General features: G+C 39.2%; 1 long non-coding RNA gene across 1 annotated transcript; it reads left to right on the top strand.

Annotated features, from left to right (window-relative positions):
• Positions 1 to 1,306: 1,306 nt before the first annotated feature.
• Positions 1,307 to 3,600, top strand: LOC145109875 (uncharacterized). Its single transcript, XR_013709290.1, has 2 exons — positions 1,307 to 1,976; positions 2,911 to 3,600. It is a non-coding gene; the product is annotated as an uncharacterized LOC145109875 (long non-coding RNA).
• Positions 3,601 to 6,185: the final 2,585 nt, after the last annotated feature.

The following is a 6,185-nucleotide window of genomic DNA, read 5'->3' as shown; positions in this document are numbered from 1 at the left end:
ATGTGGTTTCAATATAAATGCTATTTAAGAGCATAAATTAGGGATTTTGGTTTCTTATTTCTGCAGATTTATGGAGATGGAGGGGTATTTTATCAAATGATATTGGTTTTCTTAATCATCATTCATCTATGATTTGTATGTTGCATCCCCGTCATCTCCGTCATAAGTTAATACAACCACCACCGCCACTCTCCTCTTTCTCCAAAAACGATGACCAACACCACTGCACACCATCGTCTCGAACGTATTGATTTCATCTCTTTCTAATTTATATCTGTGTCACAACTGGCAATTTTAGCTAGGAGGTTCTATGCTTTTGTAAAACATCATATATGGCAACAATTGTAACCATGACTTGAAAATGTGTATGATGTTCCATCAAAAATCCAATTGAAATTCAAAACTCTATACAAAATATTTCAAATAGTCAACTTAGGATTTGGAAACCCTAAAAATCCCGGTTTAAGTCCATGATGGACTAGGATTTCCTTATTGGGCCTAATGGACCAATAAGCTTCCAATTCGACTATTTTGGGCTCTAATTGGACCCACTTTCATTAAACTCAAAATTTTGGGCCATAATGGGCCTAAAATGGATTAGTTTACCCTTAATGGGCCTTATTGGGCCATAACAACTCCAATTAACCCAAATGGACCATAAACCCATTCTTTTATACTATTTGAGCCGTGAACCATCCTAAAGGCCCAATGGGCCGAAAAATTTCTCTATGGGCCTCATGATTTCTAGTAAGGATCAAGATTGGGCCAAAATAATTCATCTTCTCCCTCTTAATTCAATTCTCGGCCCATGAGTAAAAAAAAGAGAAATGACTAATTATCCAAGCCATGACACATCATTTTTGTTTAAAGGATAACAATGCAATATGTTCAACATGTAACTAGGAACTTCTCATGTTTCCATGCAAGCTCATCTCACCCTCTGTAACACCCCGTTTATTTAAATAAATTAATAAATGTAAGCTCCGGACTAATTTGTGAAGAATTTTAGAAGTCGGGGGTTAAAAGAGTAAGTTCGGGATTAAATTGAAAAAAAGTTGAAGGCTTAAGGGTTTATTGGTAATTTAGGGATCTATTATGAAAGAAATTTATGGGATCAGGGCTTAAAAGGCAAGTTTTGGATTCAGTTTGTAAAGATTTCTGAAGGCAGGGTTAAAAGTGTAAAATATGGATTAGTTTGAAAGAAATGACAGGAAGGAGGGGCTTAACTTGTCATTATGGGGCAAAGTTTAAGGAGTCGGGTATATATGCTTTACAAAACCCTAACCCTAGCATTCTTGAGGAGCCGTCACCCTCTCCCTTCCGTTTAGCTTCTAGCCGCCATGCGTAAAGACGACCACTACCACCATTTACTGTTCCGGCCAGTCAAGGGCCGTTGCCGCCGCTCCTTCGCCATCTAAACGCCTCAATCCTCACTGTCGGGATGTCGTGTGCACCACAGGACCGTCGGGACCAGCCACCGCCGTCGTCGTTCTGCAACCAGTAAAGATGAGGGTTGCCGATGATGCTGTGACGACGAGCTACCAAAAGGAGCAAGTGATGGCTGTCGTGGTCGTTGCTCTCGGGGGCAGATCGTGTCAGCTTGTCATTTCGGTTGTTTCCGGTGGCGAATAACCCCCCCTCCGGCTCCATCTGCCGATACTGTTATATTACCCCTACCGCCGCCGGTGGTTGTTTGGCTACTGTGGTCATCAAATCCGGCGACGCCATCCGTATAGGAAGTGGTCGGACGTATGTGTTCAAGTAATTACACGCTGCAATTATGTTTTGGGGTTTGTTTGTGTATTAACTAGCCGGAAACCAAGGGAAAGCCGCTGTCACCACCTCAAGGTGGTGGCTGCCACCGTTTTCTGTCGTCGACGCCGACCCAAGCACCGCAGCTGCCGCTGTTTTGTGTTGCTGTTGCCGCCGTGTGCCACCAAGGGGTGGCTGAGTTCGTTTTACAACAGAAAACGTAGGTGGGTGTGGGTCTATTGCAGTTATGTGATGTTTGGGTGTCAGAATTCTCGAAGAACAGCCACTGCCACCATGAGCCACCGCCGGCCACCATGGTGTGGCTGTGTGTGTCTGTATTAGTTAGTGTGTGTATTTTGGATAAAAGCCTTGTAATTGTAATTGCATGGAATAATGAAAATAATAATAGTAACCACCACCGTAAGGTGGTGGCCGCCGCCGTGAGCCGCCATTAGCCACCACTACCCGAGGCGGTAGTGGGTGGTGCCCCACTAGCAAACCCTAATTGACCAAGCAAAACCCTAATGGGCTTAACGATTAGTTTTGGGCCTATTGGGCCATGTTTGGGTGAAAAACCCTAATTAGGGTTGCAAGTATTTGAGCCTTGGACTTATTGGACCCACTTTTGGGCCATTTAGATTGGATTGTGTATTAAGCCCAATTTCTCTATGTCAATTATCTAGTATAGTAAAGGACTTAATGAATTAAGTCTTTAATGGGCTAACTGAGAAACCCTAATATTCAATTAGGCTTTGTGTTGGGCCATCCAATAATAATCAAATAGACTAGAGTAAATAGTTGGGCTTTAGGGTAAGGCCTATATGAAGGATTGGGCCCAATTTAGAAAATTGGGCCATAGATGGGCCATAGTTTTGGGCCCAGATGGTTGTATGATATTGGGTCCTTAGAATGAGACATGTTGGACTGGACTGAATAATTGGGCCGCCTTAAGGGAAGTCTATGTAGAGGTTTGGGCCCAATTTGGAAAATTGGGCCATAGTTGGGCTTTGGTCCATTATTAGACTTTTAGGCCTTTGGTTTGGGCCTTGGGCTGGAGTCAAGCTAAGATAGGGGTAAAGTAGTCTTTTACCCAAGTATGGACTTATGGTTATGAGTTGGAACCCAATTATTAATTGGGTGTTATTTTGATATTGACAGATCGGGAATCTGTCATCCATCAGCTATGGTTTTGTCAGCAGGACTTCAGCAGTGTGAGGTGAGTTTCTTTTCAGTAGGAACGGGTCTACAGCCACAATGTCGGCCCGTTTAGTTAGCAATAGTTCCGGACTTCGGTCCGATGCAGTAGTTCAGTGTGCTTGATGTCTTTGTGTTATGTGTTCCGGACTTCGGTCCGATGCAGTATGCAATATACGTGTTTATGCTAGTAGTTATGATTATGCTATGCAATGTTCAGTCCGTTCCGGACTTCGGTCCGATGCAGTAGTTCAGTGTGCTTGATGTCTTTGTAATTCAAGCATGTCTTTGTGTTATGTGTTCCGGACTTCGGTCCGATGCAGTATGCAGTATATGTGTTTATGCTAGTAGTTATGATTATGTTATGTTATGTTCAGTCAGTTTCCGGACTTCGGTCCGATGCAGAGGGCAAGGCCCTGGTTAGTTCCGAACTTCGGTCCGATGTAGTTTCCGGACTTCGGTCCGAGGCAGTGGGAAGATTGCAGTGCACACACCATTTGTTCAGCCTGAGATGTTTATACTGTAATATTTTGACAATTGTTACGATATTTTGAGATACACTGTTTATGATTTTCATATGATGTTTGATGACTATGGTTTTATTATTAAATTAAAACGAAATTTTTAGACTCTATTTTTGGGATGTTTCACTCACTCTCTCTCTCTCTCTCTCTCTCTCTCTCTCTCTCTCTCTTTATCTCTCGGCCGAGAAGAGCACACACACACACACACACACACACACACTTCACTTGCAAACTTCTCTCAAATAATCCCTCAAACACCCAAGAACACTCCTTCCTTTCCTCTCAAATTTTCGAGATCCTCTAAGCATTTTCAAGAAGGGTTACCAACAAAAATCATCCATCCTTGGTAAGATCTTGTACACTTAAGTTAGATTACTTCATTCTTTAGCTAAATCACTCCTTATCAACATCTATTTTGTGATTTTGCTTCCTAGAACTTCTAAGTTTGAAATCCACTCAAGAAAGCTTGCTAGGATCAAAAATCCTCTTCCATTCTTCTTCAAAACCGAAACAACAAACCCCAAGGTGAGTTCATACCCCCTTATTTTCGGTTTTTATATGATTTTTGGGAGAGAATACAAGTAAAATGTGTAGATCTATGTGTTTTATGCATGTCTTGTATGATATCTTAGTTTATTTTGTAAAAATGTGTTAGATCTTAACACATCTCGACATCTTAAGTAACATTGAGTAAAAATCCATGAACTAAGACATCTTATACATCATATTATCAAGTTAAAAGTGGTTATATGTTTAAGATATAAAAATTTAAAGCAAAAATCTTGTTAAGGGTCATAATTGTCAAGAAAACAAAAGATAAGGGTAAAAAGTGACATTTACGGTTTTATAAGGATCAAATAGGTCATAATTATATAAAAATGGGTTTTTAGGATAACCCTACTTTTCAAAGGGCCAAAAGTGTAAATTTTAGCCTATTGGGCTTAATATTTGGGCCTTACGGTTCTGGGCCGAAATTTGCGAAAAATAAGAAGTTTTGTAGTTAAAAATGTCATTTGATCAAAGTTTGAGTCATAAATGTAAATAAACCAAATTTAGGGGTGAAAATAACATTTATTTCTAAATTGGGCCAAAAATGTAACTTTTATCAAAATTGGGCCGAAAGTGTCATTTTTTACAAATAAGGGGCTGAAAATGTAAGGCTCTGCAAAACTGGGCCAAAAATGTCAAAATATGAATTTTTGGACTAAATCCGTAAATTTCTAAACATTTGGGACAAAATTACAAACTTTTATAAATTATGGACTAAAGTGTTATTTTTACCAAAAATTTGGGCCTTAATTGAAAATTTGGGGCTTATTGGCCAAGAACGTCGTTTTTACAAAAAATAGGACTTTTTATAATCAATTTGGTAAACCTCGAGCTAAAACAAACAATGAACGAAATACATCGATAACAATTTTATTGGGCCTAATATTCACGTTACATGGCCAATGGCCCTTAAGGGCCCATTCAAGTGTATATTGAGCCTAATATTTTCCATGACATGTTTATTGGGCCTTGCGACCCATTTACATGTTAATTTGGGTCTGAGCTATGGGTCACATGTTTGTTGGGCCTTGGTGGTCCATTTACATGCCTATTGGGCCTAAATTACCCTCTTACATGTTATTAGACCTTTGTGGTCCATTTACATGCTATTTGGGCTTGTACTGAAAATCACATGCTTAGTAGGTCGTAACTATACCTTTACATAATTATTGAACTTCGTATACTTATATACATACCTTTGGATTTGAAAACCTACAACATACACGTAAACATTAAACATGGTGAAAAACATAACAAACATGAAAGGTTGAGAATCTAGTGAGACTTGTCGGTTGACACCTTTGAGTGTACAATCGTAGCATGTAGTTATAACCAGAGCTTCCTTGAGGGAGAGCAGGAGTTTATAGATCTATACGGGGTGAGCCCCCACGCCTTAGCTGTTCACTACAGCTAGACTAGGTCAGTCTAGGGCGACAAAACCTTGAGCAAATACCGGCATTTGGAAAAATGCCAAGACAGGCAATCTAGTCATTATCATGCATGGTTATAACGACTCATATAGAGATCCAATACCATTTTAACATTTCGGAGATTAACCCTTCGATCGTGTCAATACAACATAACTTATTTGATGATACAAGAACCACGACATTATTATAAATCAGAAAATATCGGATTTTCTGGGGAAATACTAATATTCAATTACCACTTACTTACAATACAAAGAAATTTAAACTGCATTCCTATATGTTACTGCTATGAAATTCATACATGCATTTATACTCGATTTTCACATCATTTTCAGACATTTTACAGAAAATATCGGATTTTTTGGGATTACAAAAGATGCAAAGACTTTTATTCAAACATACTTATGAACTCATCAACATTATATATGTTGACCGTTTTCAAAATAACTTGTATTTCTCAGGTAATCGTTAGGCAGGAAGATTTTCAAGGGTGTATGGATTTATTGTGTGTAACATCACTAATCGTACTATTAATACTGTGGAATTATGTTATCTATGACAATGTACTTGATGTGAACAATAACAGCTGTAATATGTAATGTTTGGTGATGAATGTGTTATGTTTCATGTATATTCATTGTGATGATATTTCAATTGTTAGTCACACGAGCCCTCAGACGTTTCTGCCGTCTGGTTCGGGGGTGTGACAGGTTGGTATCAGAGCAATGTTTATAGT

The sequence above is a fragment of the Lactuca virosa genome, chromosome 4 (assembly GCF_052849685.1).
Source record: "Lactuca virosa cultivar CGN04683 chromosome 4, Lactuca_virosa_CGN04683_v6, whole genome shotgun sequence".
Lineage (NCBI taxonomy): Eukaryota > Viridiplantae > Streptophyta > Magnoliopsida > Asterales > Asteraceae > Lactuca > Lactuca virosa.
This window is presented reverse-complemented; position numbering and strand designations above follow the sequence as displayed.